The 26,462-nt window shown below is 35.7% G+C and overlaps 2 protein-coding genes across 4 annotated transcripts in view; one reads left to right on the plus strand and one right to left on the minus strand.

Annotated features, from left to right (window-relative positions):
• SAMD3 (sterile alpha motif domain containing 3) overlaps positions 1-23,404 on the minus strand; it is a 169,023-nt gene extending 145,619 nt beyond the window's left edge. Inside the window, exon 1 of the mRNA XM_039849914.1 lies at positions 23,315-23,404. The gene's annotated coding sequence lies outside the window, so the exon portion shown is untranslated. The remainder of the gene's footprint in view (positions 1-23,314) is intronic.
• TMEM200A (transmembrane protein 200A) overlaps positions 1-26,462 on the plus strand; it is a 61,177-nt gene that overhangs the window by 18,944 nt on the left and 15,771 nt on the right. The window lies entirely within an intron of this gene.

Consider the following 26,462-nt stretch of genomic DNA (forward strand, 5'->3'; position numbering starts at 1 on the left):
AACTGGGAAAGTGGTTTAGAGAAGGCTTCTAAGCTCCTCATCTTAGATGTCATTCCCCCTGCCCCCAATTCTTAGAAAAATTGAAAATTTACAATTTCTGTGTCTCAAAAATAATTGTCCTTTCACAGGTGGAAGTTTTTACAGTGCAGCATTGCCCAGTCTGTATCTGTTTCAAACATGAAGGAAGACATTGTTCTTTAAAAGGTACTTAAGGTGACTAACACTGAAATATTTTTTCGCAAAAAAGAAAAAAGAAAAAAACTGGTAAAAACATCATCTCAACAGATATGACCTTGCAACATTTTTTAATATAACAAATTTGCTTTGCATTACAATACTGTTATTCTAAAACTGCCCCAAGGCAGTATTCTTTTTTCTTCATTAGCAGCATTTGAAAGCCAGGTCCTTTCATACATGACCCTACAGGACTCCTAAGCACTTCTTCACAGAGAACCTATTTCTAAACCTTTCCGTTGTGGTGGAGGCAGTCACACAGCTCATTCATCAATAATCCTTTAATGCTATTAAAGTGAGTGGGTAGAAGAGGACCCTTTCTTTAATTATCAATTCTAAGAGGATTTGACCTTTAAGACTCCAGCTCTGTCATTTTGTGACAGTATGTCTTTCTTATATGAAGGTGGTAGTGCAAGACACTGAAATGCTTGCAAAGAAAGAATGATGGATCACTTGTCTGTAACTGTCCCCCAGCTCTCTTGTGTTTATAATAAAAATAATGTAACAAAATTAAAGGCTTTGACAAAAACTCCTATAATTCCTTTGTAGCAGAACAAATTTTTTTGTTTGCATAGGGTTTTTTTTTTTAATTAACTTTATTGGGGTAACATTGGTTAATACAATTATACAACTTTCATGTATACAATACAATTTGACATCTGTATATTCTATTGTGTGTTTACCACCCAAGTCCAGTTTCCTTCAGCTACCATACCATAGGGTTTTTAAAAGGGTTGGCAACTCTGTATCTTTTAAGTTTGAGTGCAAGCATGTGGACTGGACCACATGACTTCTCAAGTGTGTTTGCAGTTGGTTGAGCCAAGGGGACTCAAATCGGTAAGTGGAGGAAATTCTAGATCAACATTATGAGACAGGTTCCATATCTGTAATTATGTTTCCCTAGAACAGTAATACATGAGGCTTTTTGGCAATTGGACTTGGGAACGTTTAGCTTTAAACTTTCTGATCAGAATGATGTAGAGCCCTGTCCAGTTTCTGGAGGTTTTTCTCTTTGGAAACTTCTAAAGTCCTGTTTGCCTTTTGTAAAGGGGGAAAGAACTCAAAAATGTGAGGGTAGGTATTCCAGTGTCTTAGAGAATTGAAAATTTAGAGTTAGTTTCTGCTTCTCAAAATAATTTTCCTTTCACAGGTAGAATATTTGTAATGAGTAGTATAGGAGTGGGAGGGAGAGTGGCTGAGGAAAGAGGAGAGTAAAATTTTAAAATTCATTCACTTTATTCTACACTAGTGGAGGTCTTTTGGAGATTGTCATGTCCACTTCAGTAATGAGTATATGAAGAGGGAAGTGAAGGGGCTGAAAGTTTAGATGAACAATAAATCTAGAGTAAGAAGTTGGAAAACGAGAAAGGAACTAGGATTATTCTGGAGAAGAGAAGGCTTGTATTAGTGGTTTTCAAATGTAAGAAGCAGATATATCCCTCTTTAGAGAAAAACAGATTTGGAAGGAAATGCGCTTAAACTACAACATTAGGAAATTCGCTGTGTATAGATGCTTCTTAACTAAGTTGATAATTCCCAGAGTGAATTCTCAAGAGAGTATTATATCTGTCCTTTGAGAAAATGGAACCTATCCCTCGGGCATGATCACTCATTGCTTAGGTAAGTTCTGTTTCTGTTGATGTTATATGTGCATTCTTTGCTTATGTGTTTTCACACATGCATAGTATTTCATAATCTAAATTTATATATCCCAATTTTTTGTTCCTGATAAGGTGATTGATTCTTTCAGTGAGTGCAGTAATTAGGTAATCATGCTTTCTCAATCTTGACATCAGAAACAATGAAATTAATTTTTATATTTGTAAGTATGTATTTGATTTTTAAAATAATTATGATACTTAAAAAATCACATGTATCACTCAATTATAAACACTAAAATTACCAAAACTGTAAAAAGAAAGCATTTGAATATCCTTACTTAAAGCATAATCATTACAGTTTATGTGGATTACCTCAACCACTGTGGGTGTGGGTGCTTGTAAGGCCACTTAACTCATGGCATTTGGCATATCGCTAAAGAGCAATAATTTTAACACTGATCATTATGTTTAAGGAGAAGACAAGCAGACTTATTTTTTTTTAAAAACAAGTCTTCATTATTCACCTGATAAAGATATATTGAATATAAATATGAAATAACGTCTTTTATGTAAAATATAAAATAAATAAATATGAAAATGCTATTATATTCTAGCTCCAGTATCTCTAGATTGATAGATCAGTGATATTTTCATTACCTATCAACAAATTAGAACCTTAGAATGTAATTTTAGATTAGAACTATAGATTTTTGGATTTGGATAGACTGTAGAAGATTTTACATATGAGGAAACAAAGATTTAGAATTCGAAATCAATCATAGAGCAAGATATTAGTGGAAGCAGGAACCGGATTGGGGTGAGGGTGTGTCTCCTGTGTCTCAGCCCAGGGCACCTTCCACTGTGGTACACTGTTCAGAATGCCAGTTGTAGATTTTGAGAAGGGCAGTGAAGACACATGCTAGGAATAAGGAAAATAGATATTTTTGTGTTTGTACCATTAGGGGGAGAGTGAGGCATGAGCCTGCAGAAAAGTATTAAGGAGCGAGAGCTAGGACCAGGACCTGTCCATGTGTTACCATGGTGAAAGGTGTCTTCTCAAATGTAAAGACTAGGCTATGTGAAGTAAATATTACTTTAGAACTTGAATTTCACCTTTCTGTGAAGGAAAATGCCTAGCATTAGTTAGTGTGTACCCTGTGTACTTTGTTAGGTACTTCGTTCATGCCTTCTCATTTGATTCTCACTGCACCCTATGTGGTATTCTCCATCTAAGAATATTCTGGAAAAGTGAAGAAACTTACCCAAGTAAGGGGTTTGTCATCGGAGCTCTTGCTCTTCTAACACTATGTTGCCTCCCTCAACCCACAACTCTATCATCCTATTATGAGGAAAAGAAAATTGAGGCCAAAAGATGTTATAAAGTTGAAAGTTATATGGATTCCCAGGGCCAGCCACCAAAAAAATTTTAATATGATTGGAGGAAAATGATAGAGCCCTATAGAATTTTGAGAAACCATTAACTTTAGATATTAGATCACAAGCCAGAATTTAACATCATCAGGTGATTCTGATGATTCAATGAATTTCAGATTTTCTCAGAAATTTCGAAATTCCTCAGTAAAATTTCCAGGTCAGTTATACTAAGAAAGGGATGTACATATAAGGTTTCATGGTCTCATTTCATTATGTGGCTCTCATTGTTATAATAAAGGTGTGGGTGTCCACATAATATGCTTTACATTAATATGCTTTATGTAAGGCTTAACCAGGTGAAAATTGCTCATACTGACACTTAAGAGTTACCAACAAAAGTTTTTCTGCTTCCAAGTGCATTAAGCACTTGTCAAGAATGGCCAGAAGTAACCGTTTTGATTTATTTCTTGGATGTACTGGTTAACTAAGAATTGCTATAAATACTTTATTAATTTTCAAAAAAAGTATTAAAAATATGTGCAATAGCCCCCAAACTATTTTTTGACTATAATTTAATCTTTCTTTGATTACAAAATTTCCTGGCCTGATAGACATAATTATAAATCATACAGTTTTGTTTATTTCACTTGTTTGAATGAATCCTGCAGAAATGAGATCTTATTATACTTCTCAGTCATCTAGTTTTAACCATGAAGTGTTCTAAAGTTCTTACCTGTAGCAGTTATAGAGAAAATTACAGTGTATCTCATTTTGGTGAAATGACCAGTGCCTCTTATCATATCGTGTGAATGTGACACATGTTATGTAGGGTGCTATTATGCAGAGGGCAGGAGGCGCATGAGAGTGACTTTCATTCAGAGCAGCTCTACCCCTTTCTATGTGGTCTGTCAGTTAATCTCAGCCAGCCATTTCAGAATTTACGAAGTGTGACTAGTACTTACCTACTTTATAGGATTGCTCTGAGGTTTAAATGATGATGTATGTGAGAAAGCTTGACAAGAATTAGTATTCTTTATACACTTAAAGGTGCAAATCCTGGCTTTCTCATGAACATTTCTTCCCCAAAACATGGGGGAATGCATTGCATATAGTGGGTGCTTAATAAATGCTGATAATGGCAGTATAGACTTACAAAATTATAGGAACAGAATTGAAGCAGAATAAGTTCACAGAATATGTGGAAGAATAATACCAAGGGTGTTAAGGCTCTCTGCCTTCTTTTATTATCTCTGCCTTCAAGGGACTTAACCTTACAAGGGGGAAACACCAGAAGAAAAAACAAAGAAAAACAAATCAATTATTACAATAGAGGGCTACTTAAAAAGTATGTACCTAGTGTCATGGCAAAGAGACGAGGTAATTTTTCAAGGAGTGGAGTCATGTCATTGCCTGGGGCCAGCAAATGACCAGCTCAAACAGAAGCAGGTGTTTGGTGGGCAGATGTTTTACATCAGCTTCAAGCCTCCAGTGTTGATAACAGCTTCACGTAGAGAGCTTGATCAAGGATCACATTCAATGAGCAGACTCTCTCGGGATCACGTGGCCTCAGCCACAAAAGGTGCCCGTGTTTTGTCATTTCCTACCTAACCATTATTGGACTGTTTGGCTACTAAAGCTGTTGTTTCAAGAGCCCTTTTTTTCAGGAATATTGTTTTCAGACCTGTCATATAAAGCAAGGAAACATGGTGTCCGCTTTCTCAATCCCAGGGAGATGATGCAAACATCACTTAGTGACATCACTAACCATTTTAATCCGTGATTTTTCCAGAAGAACCATGCTGGTCTCCTTGGTCCAGGGAACAACACATTCCTACATTGCCCAAACATGTGTTTTTGTAAATTACACTAGAAACATTTCTAACTGGGTTTTATCTTTTGGAATCTCATTTCTTCTTCTGGGAAAAGACTTTCTTCCTTTCTTGATCTTACAGATTATTGTATATTGCTCTGCAATTAGAAAAACAAATGAGTTTCTGTTCTCATTATTTGCACACGGTTTTGTTTTTGAGGTGAAATAGCTATGAATCACTTCCCTGGTTGTATTTAGTCATTCAGTAAACTACTTGTGAGTCAATTGTTAGGGTTTGAAGTCAGTATTTGTCCATTTCTCAAAAAACCTCATATCAACCCTGGAAGATTTGGCTCTTGACTGTTCTGTATTGAAGGAGCCAATACCTTTCTGCTAGACCTAGGCTAGAGTCCACGAGCCTGAGACTGCATAACGGAAAATGCTGCACTGAGGTGCAAGAAAGAATTTTTTATCAAGGCTGAGTATGATTCCACTGTTTGACAACTGTCATATTGAAATTCCCTTCCATTCCTACAGGAGGGAATACTTACTTCTGCCAGCAGGTTCCTGCCAGGAATTGGAATGAATCCCTGTAAATACGCAGAGTAGCAGGGGTGGAAGAGCTTTCTTCTCTCCCCGCTCTGCTTCTGCTTCTGGCAAAAATTTGGATTGGCAGGGGCGCCCCGCCTCTGCACGATCTGCTCTGGGAGGTGGGGGATTCCTCTAACTTCTAATTACCAGTTTCTTTACACGTGGGAGGACATTTTTTTGGCACAGTTTATCCTCTTTATGTCTGGCTGACAGCACCCTTGCTAATTTATTTTTTGGCATCCTTTATGCATTTGTTAAGATGTCAGCCATATGTACAAAGCATTGGAGTGAAGGCTGAATTTGCATTCTGGAGCTTCTAGTAGGACTGAGATGTTAGAAGTTCTTTCTTTGAAATAGAAGTTACAATATTGGGTAAATAGAGGGTAGTGAGTATGATTTACTTGCCGTCTTGGAAAAGTCTCAAGACCCTTTAGTGAACAGTAAATCACAGAATCCTAAACTTTTAAGTGGCTAAAGATTTGAAAGTTTGTGTGACCTATTGCTTTCATTTCCCAGCTGAGGAAATTGAGGCCAGGAACACTTAAGTGACTTGCCCAAAGCCACAGCTGGCCAGTACTAGAGCCTACATCAGAATTCTGGTCTTCTCTCTTTGTCCTGTGTGCTCTTCACTATATCACAATGTTTTGTAAGTTGTAGGCATTCAGTAAATTGTAAGTATATCAAATATCTGTCTTCATAGTCCTTTCTGCATGTAGGATAGAAGAAAAAAAAAATTCTCTCTCTTTCCCCTTCAAAAAAAGTCTCATAGCTACATAGCCATACCGGATGGATTGGCTATAATTCTTGCAGTTACATTGAATTGCCTGGAAAAGGGGTCACTTCAGTAGTTTCCCCCTCTCTCAAGTGGTTGGAACCCTTAGTTAAAATGCCAGCCAGCTAAAACATGTCAAAATTAATCTGTATTTTTGGAGGCTGTGGAAAAGCAGTTCCAATCTTCTACCCTGGACGGTCTGTTCTATTATACTTTTTGAAACATTAATAGCAGATTTGCAAAGGCATCCTCAGGAAGAACAGCTCTCACATGTCTTTTCTTCAGAGGATATGATTATATAAACAACCAATTTGAGTAAAAGTAGCTCAGAAAATATTTCAGGTTCTAGTTGAGAACCTGAAGTGCTCAAGTAATTTTATAAATGCTCTTATGAAACCTGATGTTAGGAAGTGATTTTTTTTAAAGAATAAAAGGTTAATAAACTAAGTTTTTGTTCATAACAATTGCTTTTAAATTTACTAGTCAGATGGAGAAGGTTTTGCTGGTAATGATGATAGAACAGGCTCACCACACACTTCCTTGACCGGATTGTGTTATGTATCCAAGAAGGTAATTCAAGCTGGGTCAAATCCTATTGAATTTAAAGCAAATGCTACACGTAATAGCAGTTAAAATATGGAGACCATGAGTATTGTCATCTAAGACAGTAATGGTTTTTTTTACAGCACTTCTAAAACGAGCTGGGATATCAAGCTTGTGATGGTATCCTTAGTGGCTAAAACTTAACACTTTAACATCCTCATCTTCCTCTCTGGAGTGAATATGAAAATAATGAGAAGGGAAATTTGGTGTCAGAATCATTTTCAAAGAAAATCATCAGACATACTTATGAACTTGTATGAAAAATCAGTGTGGTTTATTACTATTATTAACATTATTATTATTTGGCTTAAGAATATCAACTAAAGTTTTTCTAAAATTTCTCCTCTCGAACTTTTTGCTTACTGCTTAGTGTTTCTGACATTTATGGATATAGGGCCAGCAGTTTTTTAAACGAAGTGGGTGCTCTTTAGATATTTGTGGGTGATAATATGAGATTAAAATATTTTTAAATCTTTCACAACAATCTTTCATTTATATATTTTGTTTGCTTATTTATTTATTTTGGAATTTTGAGAAATTTCTCAGACTTATTTTGGATTTTGACTAGTTTTGTTTTGTTTTGTTTTTTTAACTAAGAATATTCCAAATTGTGAGGTAAAAGTTGTAAAGAATCAAATTTCTCAAGAAGAAATGAGGGAGTTGGTTTTTGTGATTGTTCTTGGTGGTTTTATGAAAAGAAAGTTTACTTTAAAAAAAAAGCAAGTCAGATAATTAGAGAACTATAAAGAGTAAATAAAAGTCAGCAATATGTTCTCTCTCCAGCGAGATTGATTATCCATATTTTGGACATAGCCTTCCTGATTTTATAAAAACATAAAATACATACATTTTAGATATACACATATACATTTGTTTACTTAATGTATTTAACAAAAATAGAATCGCTATATGCCTATTTTTTAATGTGCTAACACTTTATGTTTAATAGAGACGCACTTGAAATATACAAAAATATACAGAGACTAGGAGGCACCTATGTACCTATCATTCAGACTTAATTTATTTTAACATTTTGCCATTTAAAAATACTTCTTAAGAAATAAAATGCTTCAAGTACCATTGGAAAACACCTACAGTCTGTGCTCCACTCCACTCCAGGAGGTAACTGCTACCTCCTACAGCCTTCGCCTCTGTTGTGCTTTTGCTATATATGCTTGTATCTATGGTTATTTGGAGCATTGTCTTCTGTATTTTAAAATTTACATAAATGTCTTCCAGTCTCCCATACCCAACTTTGTAGAATAAATGCCTAGAAAGGGAATCATTGGGTCTAAGGATAGATACATTTTAGAAAATTGGTTAGGGACTCCAAAACTGGTATCCTGAAAAGGTTATATCAATTCCAACTCCATGCTTACTACATACTTTGCCATTACTAGGTCTTTTCAGTTGTTTTAATGGTGCAAATTTGATAGGTAAAAAATACGTCATTGCTTTACTTGGCATTTCTTGATTAATAAGGTTGAACATCTTTTGTGTTAATAATCTTTCATTTTTTTGTAAATTGCCTACTTATGTCCTATTTATCTATTGGGGTGTTATTTACTTTTTAAACCATTGATTTCCAAGAACTTTTTATGTAGTAGGGACAGTATTCCTTTGCCTGTCATATGTGTTGCCGTGTTTCTCTGTTCACAGTTTCTCTTCTAAATTTTACAGTGGCTTTGCTTCACAAGAGTTTTAAATTTTATCGTCTTTATAGCTTTCCTCTTTTTTTTCCAACTTAATGGCTTTTGGCTTTATTATTATGATTAAAATACTCAAAAAAGGAATTTATGAGGTGCTTTTATTGAAAAAAATTCTAACTTGCCATCAGAATAATTCATATAATAAGCAAATAGAGCACTATATTAAAATGTTTTCCAGAATAAATAGAGAAAAAGCTTATATTTATACACTTAAAATAATTACAATAATGAAACTTTACAGTGAAATACAAACAATTTTCAAAGAATGAAAATTAAGATACTATGCACTATAACGCTGTTCATGGAAAATGGGGATAGGTCAATTAAAAAATGGTAAAAAGTTCAAGAGACTCAGTAGATCTAAATGAAAAGTATAAAACTTATCTATTAATGTATTATTAGGAATTTATTAGTAACTGGGTACGATCTAGAATGGAACTTCTTATTATACTTATGAGAGTTATTTAGGCATTTGTTCAGTTTTAAGGAAACTTAATTTTTGTGCTTATTATTCAGTAAACATGTATTGATTACCTGTTGTGTTCCAGAAAATAATTTGTGGGTGATATTTTGGCTTATTAGATTGATCCACATGAAACTGCCAATATTCTACCTAGTTCCAACTTAGTTTCCTCCTCCTCTCCTCCTGCCTCCTTTCTACCCCACCCCCAGCTGCTGGGAAGACACAGGGTTCATTTACCCACCTCGAATTCCCACAATTCCCTTTCTCTTCCAGAATTTGACTTTATCAATTATCTCTGCCTTTCTGTATCCTCAGTATTTCCCCTCTCCGTTTGGCTCCTGTCCCTCAACATATAATATAGCCAGGGTTTTTAAAAATGTATATATTTTGTTGTGAAATATGCTGCAGAAGCAAGAGAGAAATACACAGTGTGTGCAGTTTAGACAACTCATAATAAACACAAGGAATTTCTATAAATCCTAGGATTGCAATTTATATAACTTAGAAAGTTGATAGAAAGTTTATTAAAAGTACATGTTAGATGAAGTGAAATACCTGTCTTCTATTAGAAATTTTATTTATGTAATACCATCTTAAGTTACTGTAAAACTATTGCCTATTTAAGTATAAAAGAACCCTTCATCTCTTCTCTATCTTCCCATGTCACTTTTACTGTGATTTTTGCATCTTGGTTCTATTTACCACCTTCCAGCCTCTGAATCTGCAGTGGCTTCATTTCATTTTATTTCTGTCACTGACAGACCTGCTTCTCTCCTTCTACTTCCATCTTTAGGTGCAGCCACGCCAGGTAAAAACACTTGGAAAAAGCACATGGATGGAAAATTCTGTCTTGGATTCCTCACATTAACGGTTCCCCTCCATCCTGCGAGGTATCTGACATGTGACTGCATTAGTGGCCACTATTACTCATTTGAACTCTATTTACAAATGTAGCAAAACATCCTCAAGAATGTCTTATAATTAATTTTTGATGACAGATCACAGATTTTTTCTCCAGTTCTTCAGCCAGAATGTCTGACCAAAGAAAATACCACTTTCATACCAAGTAAATTCTAGATATTGTAATGATGAATTCTTCTTTATTATTGTTATTATTTTGATAAGCAGTTGCCAGAAACAGTTCTGTCTTTTTTAACTTCAAGAAGTTTCTTTTTTAACTTCAAGACATTGTATTCTCGTTCATTTACATTAGTGATCACTTATATAGTAAGGGCATTATTGGGAGAAGCAAATTATATGTATTATGAGAGAGAAATATATAATCTTTGATAATTTGTCACATGAATAAAAGAGAAATATAAATGTATGCAGTTTAAAGAATAGTAGTGTAACAAACACTACCCAGATTAAAGCTAGACTCTTGGCAATATATCTGAAGGTCTTATATGTTCTGATCCTGCCTCTCTTCCTCCCCCAAACAATATCTCGAATATTATATTATTTTCATCTTTGCTTTTCTTTATAGTTTAATCACATGTGTATGTGTCCCTTAAAAGTCTTTTGTTTTGGCTCGCATTTTTTAATGTTAATAGAATCATAATGTAGATAATCTGAAAGTGGCTTTTTCACTCACCATTTTGTAAGATTAATCTGTGTTAACATGTGTTACAGTAGTTTCCTCTCATCTGATTTCCATTTTCCAGGTGCAGATTCTACACCTGATGTGATGCATAACGTCCTGAATTTCAAACAAAATAACTGTCGATTTTTATTCCTTGAAAAAAGCTTATTTTGTTTCACTTTGTCAGCCTTGATGTCAGATGTAAAACTCTTCTGTCTTAAATAGAAAACCAGCCCCCTCTCCTGTATTGTATATCCATCTCTAACCAATGCTCTTTCTGTTTTCCTTCAAGACTAAAATCTTAGAGTAGTTCATACTGACTCTCTGTCTTAGCCTCCCATCCAAGCTTTATTTGCCCTCTTGGTGGTCATCCTCTTCATTTTTTAAACTATTCTTTTGTGTTCTTGAAAGCTCCTGACAGGCTCTTTATTTTCCTCTCTGTGAAATTTTAAATGTGAGCCTCAAATGGTTTATAATCTGGTTTTGAGCACATCGTACCTGATTTTAATGTAGCATTCTTTTTATTTTCACATGGGTAGAATAAAAACTTCCTTACACAATGTAAAAGCCTCCTGGAATTATAACTGTGCTCTGGCAGTCTCATGGTGCCATGGAGCCTGTCTGGATGAGGGGTTGAGAGAAGGTGGAAAAACTTGATCTTGTATCTGAAAATGCTTAAATGTATACCTTCTGAATAACAGTGATAGAAGAAAAATTAATTGGAAAAAATCAAGTATAATGTTTCCTTTTATTCAAGGATTTAGTTCACTTTGCATGTGGTTCAGGCATCAGGTTTGTGAAATGTTACACTTGCTTGGCAGCAGGATTAATACTTCTCATTTGGGCAAGGATTTTACTATAGTGAGATTGGTGATGTTAAGCAGATATATTTGTCTGCGTTTTCAAAGTTTAGCAAAGAGAATTGACATACTGATCTAGATAATTCAAAACCAAAATCTTAGTTGCCTCAATTATCTCTATTCAAATAATTATCCAAATAAGTTAACATTAATTTCTTATGTCCCTTTACACCTATGTGCATGAAGATAACTTGATTTAGTCGTTTTACAAGTGCCTGCTAGGCTTGAAACACCACAAGAAATTCAGAGATGAATAGGAGCTACAGCTCTCAAGTTGTCTTCAATCTAGAGGGGAAAAACAATTTATAGACAAATAATATATATTGCAAATCAGACTACAAATAACATTTAAGAGACAGAAAAGGTATGAAAAGGTTCATGTGAAAAGGAAACTTGAGTCGTGAAGTTTGAAATTTATTTTCTTTTGAAGCAGGTTTGAGACTGCTCTCAGATCTGATCGCTGACTGTTCTATCCTTTTTATTTTTGTATAATAACTATTGATGTGTTATTTACGTACTACGTATAGCCTGACATTTGTGATAAGTGCAGTTTATTCTTCAGACCTGCGTCGGGTCTTACTGTGCTCCACTACAAAGTGTAGGAATACAAAGGTTGGTAAGACGTAGCTGAGAAGTTGAGCAGTAAGGAGGTAGATGTGGAATCATTTTCCCAGTACAATACAAAATGTGCCCCACTGCACATGAAACCGTAGTGGCCCAAAGGAGGGAGGTATGAACTCAGACCGATTAGGCAGGTAGAGTAGATTGCAACAGGCTTTAGGACCCAGTGGGGCTCTTGCAAGAAGACTATAAATTGACCAGGGAGACACAAGAGAGCTTTTCTGCCCTGGTGGGCACCTTTCTAGGGTTTTTCTCTAACCACACTTGAGGCCAGATAAGTCTGTGATAAACCTTCCCAGACCCTGTGATGAGTTCTGGAATTCCTTCTATCTTCAGTTTCCATCCACATTTTATTGCTTCTCTACTTTCCGTTATCTTTGTCGCTAGACTCTGAATGGTCTCAGAGCCCAGAGTGGATTTGGCAGGTGTTGCAGGTTAGACTGGGTTGGGGAATCAAACACAGGCAAGGAGAAGCATGTGAAAAGTCAGGGAGACAAACAAGCCATGAGGCATGTGGAGGGCATGAGTAAACATGCGTGCCTTGAGCGTAGGTAGGGTGCTCATGGATGACAAATAGGAAATGGGGTTGACTGAAAAGCATGGTCCAGATACAAAACATATATGCTTTGCTGAGGGGCTTGGATGTTATTATATGGGTGACGTGGGAGGGGAACTTGCAAGGCTTTTAAGTAGCAGAATGACATGAAAAGGCTTGTGCAGTAAATGCATACTGTTTAGCTAGTTTTATTGTTTCTGCGTGGAAGCCATTGATGAGGTGCGCCTCTCCCATCTCTTCAGGAGAGAACCTGCTGCAGAGTTGGCCAAGAGCCTGCAGGTAACATCTCTTCTGATCAGCCACAGCATTCTCACAAGGCCACACTCTCCCTGGGCTGCTCCCAGGTGACGACTGAGCATGGCAGGGAACCAGAGTAAGGCCAGTTCTGCCCAATGCAGGACTTTTGTAGTGGGCAGCCTTTGCTTGAGTTTGGGCCAGCAGAGACTTTTTCAGAACCGCACATGTCTGAGGCTCCTCCTACTCAATCCTTCTTTCTCTCTTTCCTTTCATGGGTGCCAAGGGTTTGTGGTGGTCTGAGGCTTTCTCTGCCTATTTCTGTACCCTCCCGCCTTTATCTGCCTATTTCTATACCCTCCTGCTATTACTGGGGTGCTTCCCCCAGTAATCTCTTATATTTCTAATTCTGTCTTGACATCTGCTTCCCGTAGGACATGAACCGACACTTGGTGCTTCAAAGTCTATTTTTAAATTTTAGTATATATCTTTAAGTGGTTATTTATATATTTTATCCTACAAACTAGCATGCTTTGCCTTATATGAAATAAACTGTTTTATGAAGTCAGAGGCAATCTTAAATAAATTATCTTAGGACAGATTGGACCCCTGGTCATGTCAAGCTTCTCCGCACAGGTTTATCATTACGACTACCTGGGATCCACTGGCTTCTGGAGGACTAGTATAGAACTGCCAGCTTTGCTTAGTTCTACTCAGTAATGGTTTTCCCACATCCCATTGTGGCAGGATTGGCTCAGGTTCAAAGAGTTGATGGACAGGAAATATTTCAGACATTTATACTTCTTATAAAGTATTTTGATATCTCATGACTAGCAGGTGGTTAGATAAAAGAGGAAGATAATTCAGTGTCTTAAAAGCCTGTGGCCTAGCGTTTTGGAAGACAAGATTAATTATAGCCAGCCATCGTGTGATTTTTAAGGCAGTCTTTCTCTACGGAATATTGTGCCTTATGTATGAAAGGCATTTCCTCTCTCTTTAATAAAAATTCACTGTTTAAGTAAAAACAGCGAATCATGTTCTTGAAGTAGGTTGTAATCTTAAAACATCAGAAAAGAATAGAAGTTAATTTTTAGTTTTGAGGTCTGCCATACTTATTGCAGTTTATGTAATATGGCTAATAGCAAAATTGTATACTATATTAATATAAAATAAAATGTCAGATTGAATATCATGTTTTCTGAAACTAAAACGAATGTCTGAGTTAAGTTGTGAGTTCTCTGTGAACGGAATGCCTTGTGTAGTCCAGGTTTTAGGGAGAGACTGAGGACCAACCTCATGGTTCTCACTGCACTGCTCGGCTTTCATCTTACACATCGAATCTCTTCGGTAAGAGACAACTAAAAGGCTGACGCAAATTCAAATAGATTTGAAATCTGTGGAATGATAAAATGTTAAATGCCTTTAGCATTAACTTTTTCACTTTTTAAAAAATTATCTTTTAAGATCCTAATTGTAATTGTGGGAATTTTCCATTAAGTTTTCATTTAAAGAGAACACGCAGTCGTTGTTTAAATGTGAAAAGAACCTTGTAAAGAAAAATCTCTTATTTCTGTGAAATTGTTAATAGAGCTAGGAAGTCCATTTGGTAAAAGGATTTCGTATGATATCATAACTTTTCAGTATTTAGAACCCATGCACAAGTGAGACATTGCTCCTGTGCAGTGTGGTAGATCCCTTGTTTAAACAAAGCGAATGTGACAAAAGTGATTACTTCAAAAGCCCATGTGAAATGTTAATGAACTTATGTCTTCATTCTGATAAGATTGAATTTGGGGGGATGACTTTCTTATTGAATTAAGAATAAGTTATCAGTGTTGTCACAGCTCTAGGGAAACCACAGTGGATGTAAACTTGGCTACAATAGGAAGGCTGTGTACGTCAAGTGGAAGTCTTTGAAAATCAATACGGCATCTCACATTGACACTGGAGATTTGTTTCAAACCAATAATTGACCTTGCTGGAATGAATGGATGGTATGCTAACACAAATCAGTGCCATTTTTTAAAGTGTTATTTATTTTTTTTAAATAAATCTCATGCTTACAGAAATTTCGCAAGTGTAGTACAAAGAACTTTTTTTCCTAAACCACTGACAATAACTGTTGGCATGATTCCCTAACCTCTAAGTACTTTGGTGTGCATTTCTTACACACAAAGATGTTCTCTACATAACTAAAATATAACCATCAAATTCAAAACATTAATTATCATCTAATCCTCAAATTCCACTCAAGTTTTGCCAGTTGTCCCAATAATGACTTTTATAACAAAAAGAGACAGTTCAAAATCATGTGTTGGATTCAATGGTCATGTCTCTTTAGTCTCCTTCAACCTGGAATGTTCCCTTACTTTTCCCTAGACTTTCATGATTTTGAAAGGCCAGTTATTGTAGGATATCTTTCACTGTGGGTTCGTCTGATGCTTCCTCATCATGAGATTCCGGAGGTTTGGCAGGAGTTTACAGAAGAGGTTGTTGGGGAGGAAAATAACTTTTCCTCTACCCTTTTCAACTTAGTGTTTGGCAGCCAGCAAATTAAACTGACGAAAGACAGATTAGCAAGAGGAAAGAAAAACAGATTTAATTTATGTGCAGGAGTTCATAAAGAAATGTGATTCAAAGTGGCAGTTAAGATTTGGGGTTTATATACCATCTTGATAGGGAATGGAGAGGGCTAGAGGAGCACTACTGGGAGAACAAATGCCTTCTTAGAAGTGAAGTGGGGGAAAGGACACTTACTGAAAAACAAATGATATTTTTGGAAAGATAAATGAACTCTTATGAGAATAGATGGGAGATATGATAGTTTTGTGACAGTATCTGTTTGAGTGTGGTGCCAACTTTTCTCTCTGAAAGAGAGGATTGGAATTGTTCCCAGGGATGGGATTTATGACAATTGAATTTTTAAAAGATATTTTGGGAGGCTCCGCTTTTAGGCAAATAAGGGATTTCAGGAATTTAAATGCCTTGAGCTTAAAATAATTTTTATGCCATGGTGCCTTATTCTGGATCCCTTCATGGTGCTGTAGTCTCATTGTGTCAGTGCATGATTTCAGTTCATCTCATGATAATGATGTTATTTGGTCACTTGATTAAAGTAGTCTGCCACCGTAAAGTTTCACAATTTTTTTCCATTTTTAATTATTTTGTGAGGGGGTATTTTGAATTTATGGAAATATCTTGTTTCTTCTTAAACTTTATACATTTGTTAATTTATACTGAGTCTCATTATTTAATGGGTCATAATCTGGTACTATCATTATTTATTTTGATGCTCAATTGCCCCATATTTGGCCAGTGGCAGCTCATTTAAACTGACTTTTATGTCCTTTTGACACACTCTCATTATTCTTTGAACATTTCCTTGCCTTTGTTTGTTTGTTTGTTTGTTTTTGGTACACATTGTTCTGAGATATGTTATACTTTCCCTGCCCTAGCTCTGAAATTCATCATTTCTCCCAGAAGCATTAATTCCTTTCATTAGAGAATGGTATCTAGAAACCAAGCTTTGGAAGATAGATGCGCTCATTGCTATCAGGGTATTGCTGCTGTTCATAGACCCTCCTAGTAGATAAACAATCTCTCATCACTACTGCCCCCATCCCACCATGGGAACGCCCTCCTCACCATTAGTGCCCTGATTCCTTGCAGTGGGCTATCTAGTTCAGTAGCTTTGCTTCCTCATGCTGCTCCGGTGTCAACACCTATGTCAAGCTGCCTCGCCCCTCCCATGGGAGTCCTGTCTCACCTCATTTTGACAACCTGTGTCGGGCCGCAGTCTGAAATGTCTCTTGCTCCTCTTGGGCTCTGAGACTCTGCCTAAGCACCCGCCATCCTCTCCCTGTGGAATTCCTTCTTTACTCCCCTCAGATTTTGACACCTCCCTTGGGGCTGACACTCCCTCTGAGTAAACATCTTCCATATGCTAGCCAGGCTCCAACATCCCATTCTTGGTCACCATGGTTTCCCTGCTCCTGTGTGGATTTTCCCTTGCTCAGCCACACCAAATGGCTTTAGGAATGAATTGTTCATGAAGGGAAATGAAATTCAATGTCATTTTAAAATGTTGATTTAAACGTTGCCTAATAATTTGCCAAACTCAGAAGATCTGAGGTTATATTTTTCAACTAAGATTCAGGAACACATAATTGAAGATAAATAATTTCTTAAGTCTCCTCACGTCAATTTATTTTTTTAGGATTTATTTTTTAATGTGAAGATACATATTTTTAATAAGGCAAAGCTTTGATGTTTGATTCTGCATTCAATGAGAAATTAACACATATTTATAGCATGTCTTCTCTAAAATATGCATGTGTACTAATTACTTAGGAGTCAGTTGTCTGCAGAGGATTTTGTGTCTAAAATAATCCGTGATGAAAACTTGAGAATCAAGTACCATCAGTTCCTTGTTTACATCCCATCAGATCTGTGGTCTTTTAAATCAGATAAAATGTCTAAGGTACTTTGCATTCTACACATGGGATGTATACTAATGACCTCAGATTTGCATTTCCAGACCAGATCTTGGCTCTGGAACTGCCTTGAAAGCTTTCTGCTTTGGACTGCCCTTTTGTCTCAACTGTGCTAAACTTTTGTCATTGAGATGCTTGTGAGATATCAAAATGGAGATGTCAAGTATGTATCCCCTGGGCTTCATGCTCGTATCCTCAGTGCCTGTGTGACATTTCCATTTTGATGTCTCACAAGCTTCTCAAACTGACACCTGAACTCTTGATTTCTACCACCACCCTGGCCAGAACAAATAAATCTTCTTCCCAGTCTTTCTTATCCCAATGAATGGCACAGCCATCCCCTTAGCTAGATATCTGGAAATGTCGTTGGTCCTTCTTCTTTATCTCTTATGTAGAATAGATCAATGCATTTTGTGGTCTCTTCTGTTCTTTTCATCACTTCCTGTCTCAGCCCCAGTCCAGCCCACCAACACCTCACCTAGTTTCCTTCTTACTCCATTCTTGTCACCTTGTGCTTTATTATTCTCACAGCTGCCAAAATGATGTCTGCATATCCGATCGTGTCACTAACCTGCTCAAACACATTACACCAATCGCACATGACGAACACATGACACCGCCCCTCATTATCCCTCTGGTCTCATCTTATTCTCTTCACCCCCTCACCATGCCCTGCATGCTTGGCCTTCTTTCTGTTACTGGAACATATATACATATATTTTTTGCTACCTTAGACCCTTTGAACATTATCGATCTAGAATATCATTAACTTTCGTATTCCAAATAGAACCTTTAATCTTTAGACTAGAGCCTAATACTTACTGATAAGTGAGATTAGGCACCAATTTGTTCTCTTACAATATTATTTATTTTGTACTTGAAGGAGAATCTTAATGGTAATTAGTATGAAATGGTTGTTAAACTTAATTTACTATTAAGAAAACAACAAGAGTCAGCTTCATACAACTTCCAAAATAAAAGTATTAATAAAAATCAGTGTAATTATGACATTTAAAATGTAAAAAGGAAAAAAAAGTCACAGGGTCTATAAAATATTCAGTATGTGAAACAATTTGAAACCCTGGACGAAAATAGAATTCAAAGTATTATTGTTATCAAATTATTACCAGTTTAATTTTCACATGACTCAGTAAAGATGATGAATTTTTATTAATGGTGTTTGTAAATACTACAATAATTCTTTTTACATAAATAACACAGTTCAGTGTACAAAAATGTGTGCATGTATTATCCCTCTTGAATTTTCGAACTCATAGCACAGAGAAGTGATTTTGTATCATCTCTTGGCCAAAATTCTACCTCATTCAATATATTGTTTGAGAGTATACTATGCATCAAGTGCTATGCTAGTAATTTGTGAACAAAAATGTTCTCTTAGAGCTCACAGTGTAATGGAGGAGATACAATAAACAAGTAAGCCAACACATACATACATGTGGTTGGAGGAGTATTTTTCCTTGCTTGTATACACTGTTTTTCTGGAGCCAGGAACATAATGAACTTCCAAACCAACTTTTGGAAATGAAATACAAAGGGAAGGAAGAATCAGACTCTTTTTGGCATATTAACTCATAGGAGATAAATCATTTGAGGCAGCATAAAAGGTTTTATTGTTTTGTAGATAATCTATCCACAAGAACAGAAAGCCCATTTCTACTACCCCATCCAGCACAGAATTCAGTGGAATGGGAAGACTTGCAAATTTAGCCTCTGAGGAAACCAAAGGAAGAGGAAGAGAGCCAGAGAGTTAGGAACCCTGGGGGAATGGAAAGAACAGGTTTGGCACAAAGGAGAAGGCTTTTTCTTCTCCTACCGAGTACATAAGGTGCTCAGTCTGGAGAATGAGCAGAAGACAGTAAGAGAACCTCTCCCACCCACAATTCTCTATGCATTCTGTAGAGACTAAAATAAAAAATTGGAACCTGAAGAGATGAATTGTTTACTATGCTCTCTTCAATTCTGTCGGCTTGACTTGTCACCAGCAAGCTTCATTATTAATAAATTGCATCATTCCTTGGTGAAGGAATCAGTTCGTAATAATTTAAAGAGAACTGTATGTCAGTAGTTAGAAAAAAAGAGAACTGAAGTCTCCCTAACATGATAGATCTTTAAATTTTGAAAGGACTTTGGGACTCCTTTGAGCCCCACGTTCATAATTTACTTAATTACCATAAATCTACTCGCCTCTCCCTGTTCATGAGATCTCTTTCCCTATACTTAGGTGTCATTAGACCTGTCCTTCTTGACACTCACAAGACAATTCTTGTGTCTGAAGTCATGTCCTTATGTAAAACAAAACAAAACAAAAACAAAAACAAAAAAACAATGAACAAAACAAAACTGCAGTCTGATGTGTAAAGGAATTACTATGTTACATATGTGTAAGGAAGTATTGTAGTATTTACAATTCATTAGTGAAAATTCATCATTTTTATTGAAGCAAGTCATTTGAAAAATAAATAATTTGGTAATAACAATACTTCAATTTCCTTTTTCTTCCAAGGTTTCAAAGTGTTTAATAAACTGAATGTTTTATAGACATTGTTACTTTTTTCCCCTTTTTACATTTAAGTGTCATAATTACATTTATTTAATAAGAGTTTTATTTTGGAAGCAGGCTTTTTTGTCTGTTTACTTAATAGTAATTAAATTCATCATTTAGTATTTCACTCTAGTGTGAAGATTCAAAGAGTCTGTTTCACTAAGAGAAGGCAACATTATGATTCATAGTAATTAAACCTCATGCCTGTTCATCAGTGGATTAAATTTTCAGCTTTTGATTATAGGATTGTTGTTGTGTGTGTACATATAGTCAATTAACAGTAAGTCTCTAGGAATATGAGAACTAATAACATAGTCAAAACTAAACTTTTTGGTCAAATCATTTCATTTGTTCCTTATTTCTCTAAAAGATACTGTCATCCATTCAATTGCTCAAGCCAGGAACTGGTCGTCATCTTGACAGCTTCTCCCTTACCTTCCACATCTACTCTAACTTCACGATCTCTTTATTCAGCCTTCTAAACTGCCTTCTTGGTTCTGTCCACTCTGTTCACCCCTTGACTACCACCTTGGTTCAAGCTATCATCATCCCTGAACTGGATTGCTAACAGGGCTTCTTACTTAGTCTTCCTAGGTTCATTTTTGTCTCCTTTCCACAAGACAGCAGGAATCATAATAATGCAAATCTGATCCTTTCCTATCTGTTTAAAGCTCACTCATTGTGTCTCCTAAGATCAAGTTCAAAGCCCTCAATATGATCTATAAGATTTGAACTTGATCTTAAGAGTCTTGCCACATTGCTTGTATTTATCTCTTTGAGACCAAATACTCTACCATTGCAGAGTTGTGGCACATGCTTTTCTTCCCTCTTTTCTCTATACTATCTCAGTTTAACTTTCTCAAACCCCTCAGACTAAGATAGGTCAGTCACCTTGATATTCACTTTAATGCTGTCCTACATTTTCCCTTCTTAAGACATGTAGCGTTTGTAATTTGTTTGGTGTCTGTCTTCCCCACTCAACATTTAGGTCCAGTGACATAAGGACCTAGTCTGAGTTGTTCATTATTTTAACCCTGGCCTCCAGCAGAGTGAATGCTCAGTAAATGTTTATTTGATGAATGAAAATGAATAAATGAAATGAATAGATGAATAGAATGAAAGACTGATATAAATATCACTCAAATACATTTGGGATTGAATTATTTTGACAACATGAATTAGAAAAAGACAAATAATGAAAATTTAAGCACAGATGGGTGGTGTTTTTTAAAATTTTGTTTCAGAGTATCAAAAGTCTTATCTACTGAGGTTTAAATTGATGTGGAAGTATACGAGTATATAATATAAATAGTTTTTCAGGTAAAGAAATTTAAATATATTGGTAAGCCCTGAACAAGTGGAAGGGATTCTTTATGAGAATATATGTGAAACATAAAATCTAGAAGTGATTTGTTTGCTTGTACTCATGCTACGACATGTCTAAACAGCTCTCCAACGTATAAAGGCTGATAACTTTATACTAACTGGATATTTCTAGACCTATTAAGAGTGCAGCAAAATCAGGAAGTAGGTACACACCCCAAAAGTCTTAAAAACAAGTTAAATAGATGTTGTAAAGCTCAGATCGTATGCATACCCAAACTCTTCACTCCAACTTTGCTTGCTCTTAATTTGCACATAATATCAATAATTCCATTGACTTGGCTCTCTCATTTCTAAGACCAAAGTCCCAAACAAGAACTGGACAGGGAAAGGCAGTTGTTAGTAACCCACTGTTCTCAATGGCCGTGTCAACTAACAGCAGCGTCATCTCGCCCTTCTCCAGATTTATCTGAAACTTAACTTGTGTGACAGCACTAACCATGTATGTCTAGTGACATGATTATGTTTTTAAAAATTCATTTTCTATTATTGATCATAAGCTTCTTAAGGAAAGACCTTGGCTTTTCATTTGCCAAAGCATCGCACAAAACCATGCCATAGTTGATATATTCGTAATCAAAATAAAGCAAACAACTCTGAGTCATCAATACAAAATTAAATTATGTTTAATAGTGTTTGGGAGCCTGGAATGAAGTATTATTATATTTTAGAAATATTTTCATCCCTAATAATGAAAGTAAAAGGCTTTCTTCTACGAGAGGTGAATACAGTTATTACTTCCATTTTTTTAGAGCCACTCATAAACAAGGGAGTGTCCCAGAGATAAGTTTTACTATTTACTAGTTCTAATTCTATTGATGTGTAGTGTGCCAACCATTTAAATTCCACCTAGCTGATAGCAACCTATGAGGAAGAAAGTAGGTATTCTCACTTTATAAATAAAAACTTGAAACCATAACTTAAATTATGACCTCAACATTACAGCTATCAAGGACCAGAACTTTTAGTCTTTTTGGATACACTTAGCCATAAAACAATATAACATTGTGATAAAATCACAAGCTTTAGTGTCAGAAAGATCTAGGTTTGGATCCTTCCTTTGGTCACCAGCTGAGTCACAGTGGGCAACAAACATGCTTAATCTCTTTAGATGGAGGCAGTCTCTGAGCAATTTTTGACCATGTGATATCATCACATGTCGGTTTGGCAAAGTATGAGATGGACTCATGAGAGGGAATCTTTGAAGAATCAGCTAATGAATTTCTTTTGGCTCCTAAAGCCAAAGCATCAAGCATTAAACAAAAATACATTTACCAGATGACAGCACCCCTCTGTGTTTTAGCAAGTTATTTTTTAGCTCCTTCAACTCTCAGTTTCTTTATATATGACATTGGAATTATAATAGTACCTACCTGAGTCAGTCAGAATAGGACATGTGCAGTAACAAACAACCACCAAATCTCAGTGATTTAAAATAACAAAGATGTATTTCTCATTCACTCATGTCCATTGTTGGTTGACCAGTAGCTCTTGCACCTCATCCTTACATGAGAACCTGGGACGATTGACTTTTTACCATCTGGAACATTGTTGGTCATCATGGCAGGTGGAAGAGATTGTAGCAAAACACACACTGGCTCTTAAAGGTTTTTGCCAGGAAGAGACACACACTACTTTACTCACATTTCACTGACTTGCCTAACTTCACAGGGTTCGGAAAATGCAATCCAACAATGGACTGTGGATCTGGAAGGAGAACTGGAATGTTGATGAACAGCCCTAATGATCACCATCTGGCCCTATTAGGATCGTCAGGAACATTAATTGAGTGAACACAAAACACTAAGCACAATGCCTTGTACTTTACAAGAACTAAGTAGATATTAGAGATAGTTATGGCCTACCTTGGTTATAAACTTTATTAATAACGATGGCTCGAAGCTTATTTCAACTTGTGGCTTGTAGTATTCCTTTATAAAATGAAACTTCTGAGATAAAGCTTGTGTCTAAAAAAAAGTTGGGCTGCATAACTCCATAGCCTTGCATGACAGAAATGCCTCAGGGTACTACACAGACATAGCATAATGACTTGGATGACTTGTATGTAATAGTGGTCAGTGATTCTTTTTTATCCAGATGGAAAATTTGTGATTCATAAACTGCTAAAGAACAAAGAGGGTTGGAATTCTACATTTCATTTTATGGAGCCACATTCATTATTTTTGAGTGTCCAACCATGATTTTGCACATTCCTTTGCACCATGTTAAGTTGCAAAACACACAGCCTTGCTTACGGTTCATGGATTCTTCCAGGTTGATTGTAAGTCAGATCATAGTCAAGGCAATTTAAACAAAATAGATCCTCTCGGTTCTTAGAGTCCTTTTTCTTCTCCTTTTGTTTCCTTGGTAGGGGACCTTTCTCATGCTTTATTGCATCTATCTTTCCTTCTTAATAGGAAATATCGGTCATTGTGATTGATGGTTGATTCATTACACTGTACCATATAGGACTTCCAGTATGTTACGTCAGTTGGCACTTTCATCTTCAGTGTGTCATTCTGGCCTGTGAGCTCCTCTGGAAAGAAGATCCTGGGTCTTTTAGTCTTGGGTTTCCAGTGCCCAGCAGCACCTGGTACTTAGTGGGTCTTCAGTGAATGTGAATGAAGAACAGAATGAATGTGCAACAAAGATATTCTCCCCCTCTAAAGGAATTCCAGGCATAGGGAGAGCACAGGGAGACATTTTCTCAGAGCAGGAGCCCTTGCAAGCCCATGCTAATGGTTTTGCTCAGTTTTTTATGTTGCTTTTGAATGGTTGGAATGATTGTATTCATCTCTCTTTATGATAGCATAATACTAGTGTTCCCTTTTATGTGTCTGCCCAAATATTTTGATTGTTATGGATTATGAATTCCCATGCGCTGGAACTATCTCATCCCAGAAGACCTTATAGAGAGAGAAAGCGGAGGGAGTTGCCTGCCCAGCACTTATGAAAGCTGTATTTGGTCTTAGTAAATGTAAAACTCTAAGCACAAAGCCTGGTACCTTAAAAGGGTAAAAGGATGGTTTTCTTGTAGCACAGACATTTGGACCTTTTAAACAACTACTTAAGAAATTTATGAGTGTTTTTATTATACTTCTAGTATCTAGCTAGTTAGCTGGCTGGCCTTTTTGAAATCATTAAAAAAAGAGTTATTTCAGCTATATTGGTGGGAGATAAAATTAATGTGTCTGCAGTTTTTCACAAGGAATTTTTCATTTAGTTGACTTATTCAAGCTATAAATTCATAATTGTAGCTCTTAAACCAATCTTGATGTAACAACAAAGTAATTTGACTTGAAAATAAAGACACACATGAGCTTAAAGAAATGAAAGTCCAGATTTTAAGTGATCTATTTGAGACGTTTATTAATAGATGATCAAAGAAAAATTATATTTAGTTAGACCATAGACTAAGCTCTTTTCCAAATGGATTATCTGGATTTTTTTCCCCTCTATCTATATCTTTGCTCAGGGAGCCTCTAGTTACAACAGGGCCATTTGTGTAGCTGTCAGCAGTAGACATGGACAGCTGTGTATATTTTCAGCAGTGTGTATTCTTCAGCAGTGTGTGTGTGTGCGTGTATGTATGTAAAATATTTTTCAAATAGATGACATTTTAAAAATATTTTTTTTGTATTTTATATTTTATATCTTTTTATATTTTATATCATATGTTTTTTATATTCGATTAACATTTATTGAACATTACATCTTGTCAGTAAGTGATTTTCTACATTTTAAAAATAACTACTTAATATTCTTTTATTTAAATATACCATAATTAGTTGATCAAATTATTGTGTTAATATAATTGAAAGAAAAAACATACTTGTTGCCAAATTATCCCCTGGAAAAAGAGAGAAAACTTTTATATAAACGTTGCTAACAAGAAAAACCTTTCGTTGATATTTCTTCAGTTTATACTTTTCATATGACACTTTAAGGGGAAGATGAAATCTTTAAACTGATTGAATTTTAAAATATTATCAAAAAGTTTAGAGTGATAAGAGTCATTTTTTAATATCCTTTCCTTAGTTTTAGAGACAGAAGGTCAACTCTGTAGCAATAAACAGATAAAATACCAAAAATTATGCCTCAGAGTAATAAAATACATAAGAAACTAAAAAGATTTAGAGTGTTGCCATTGTTCTCTGCTTTGGGGAACATTTGATCTTTATCTGCATTGGGTGATATGATTTGGGTTTGCTTTTTTTTTGAGGAACTTGCTTATTTCTCACATACAGATTTGATAATTTGTCTAGAAGTGAGTTCTTATAAAGGTTAGAAGTTGAACTGATTTCATCATCACCAACAATTACAAGTTATTGAGAGCATGGCACTGTGCTATGCAATTTCTTTAAATGACATTCTTTATTCTTTCTTTAAATACGTTTTTCCTCGCTGCATTATAAATTCATGATCATAAATTCTTTCTCCCCTTCAGCTCCTTATTTTCTCTCAACATTTCCAATTATGCCTTCTGCCCCTAATCCTAGTTCTGTTAATGTGCAGTATGATTGAAGGAGAAATCACATATTCTTTAAGCTAAACAGATCTGGATTTGAAACCTTGCCTTTCCTAGCTGTGTGGCATTGGGCAAAGTACTTACACTCTGAGCCTCAATGAAATGGTACAAGTTTTTTTCTCCCTTACAGAATTTTACTGATAGTTAAACACAGTAATATATATTGTTTCTAAAAAATATCAGAATGCCATAAACACTAGTTCCTTCCTCATTTCTAGTTTTTCATTCTTCCTTCTCAGTTTTCATACTTTCCCCCAAAGTCTCCAGAAGAATAATTTGAACTTCTTGGCAGTTCTCTTGGAAAAGATTCAGGATAAAACGTTTTTCTTTCTTTCTGGAATTCATCATTATTAAAAAGTCACCATTTAACTAATATTTACTTTGATCTCAGTAAGGCTGTAGACCTTAGTTTAGTCAACTTTATTCCATTTAAATTGGAACAAATCCTAAAATGACATTTAAGCAGTACATAGTGCTCAATTATT

This window comes from Pteropus medius, unplaced genomic scaffold, assembly GCF_902729225.1.
Source record: "Pteropus medius unplaced genomic scaffold, Ma_sr-lr_union100, whole genome shotgun sequence".
NCBI classification, from domain to species: Eukaryota; Metazoa; Chordata; class Mammalia; order Chiroptera; family Pteropodidae; genus Pteropus; species Pteropus medius.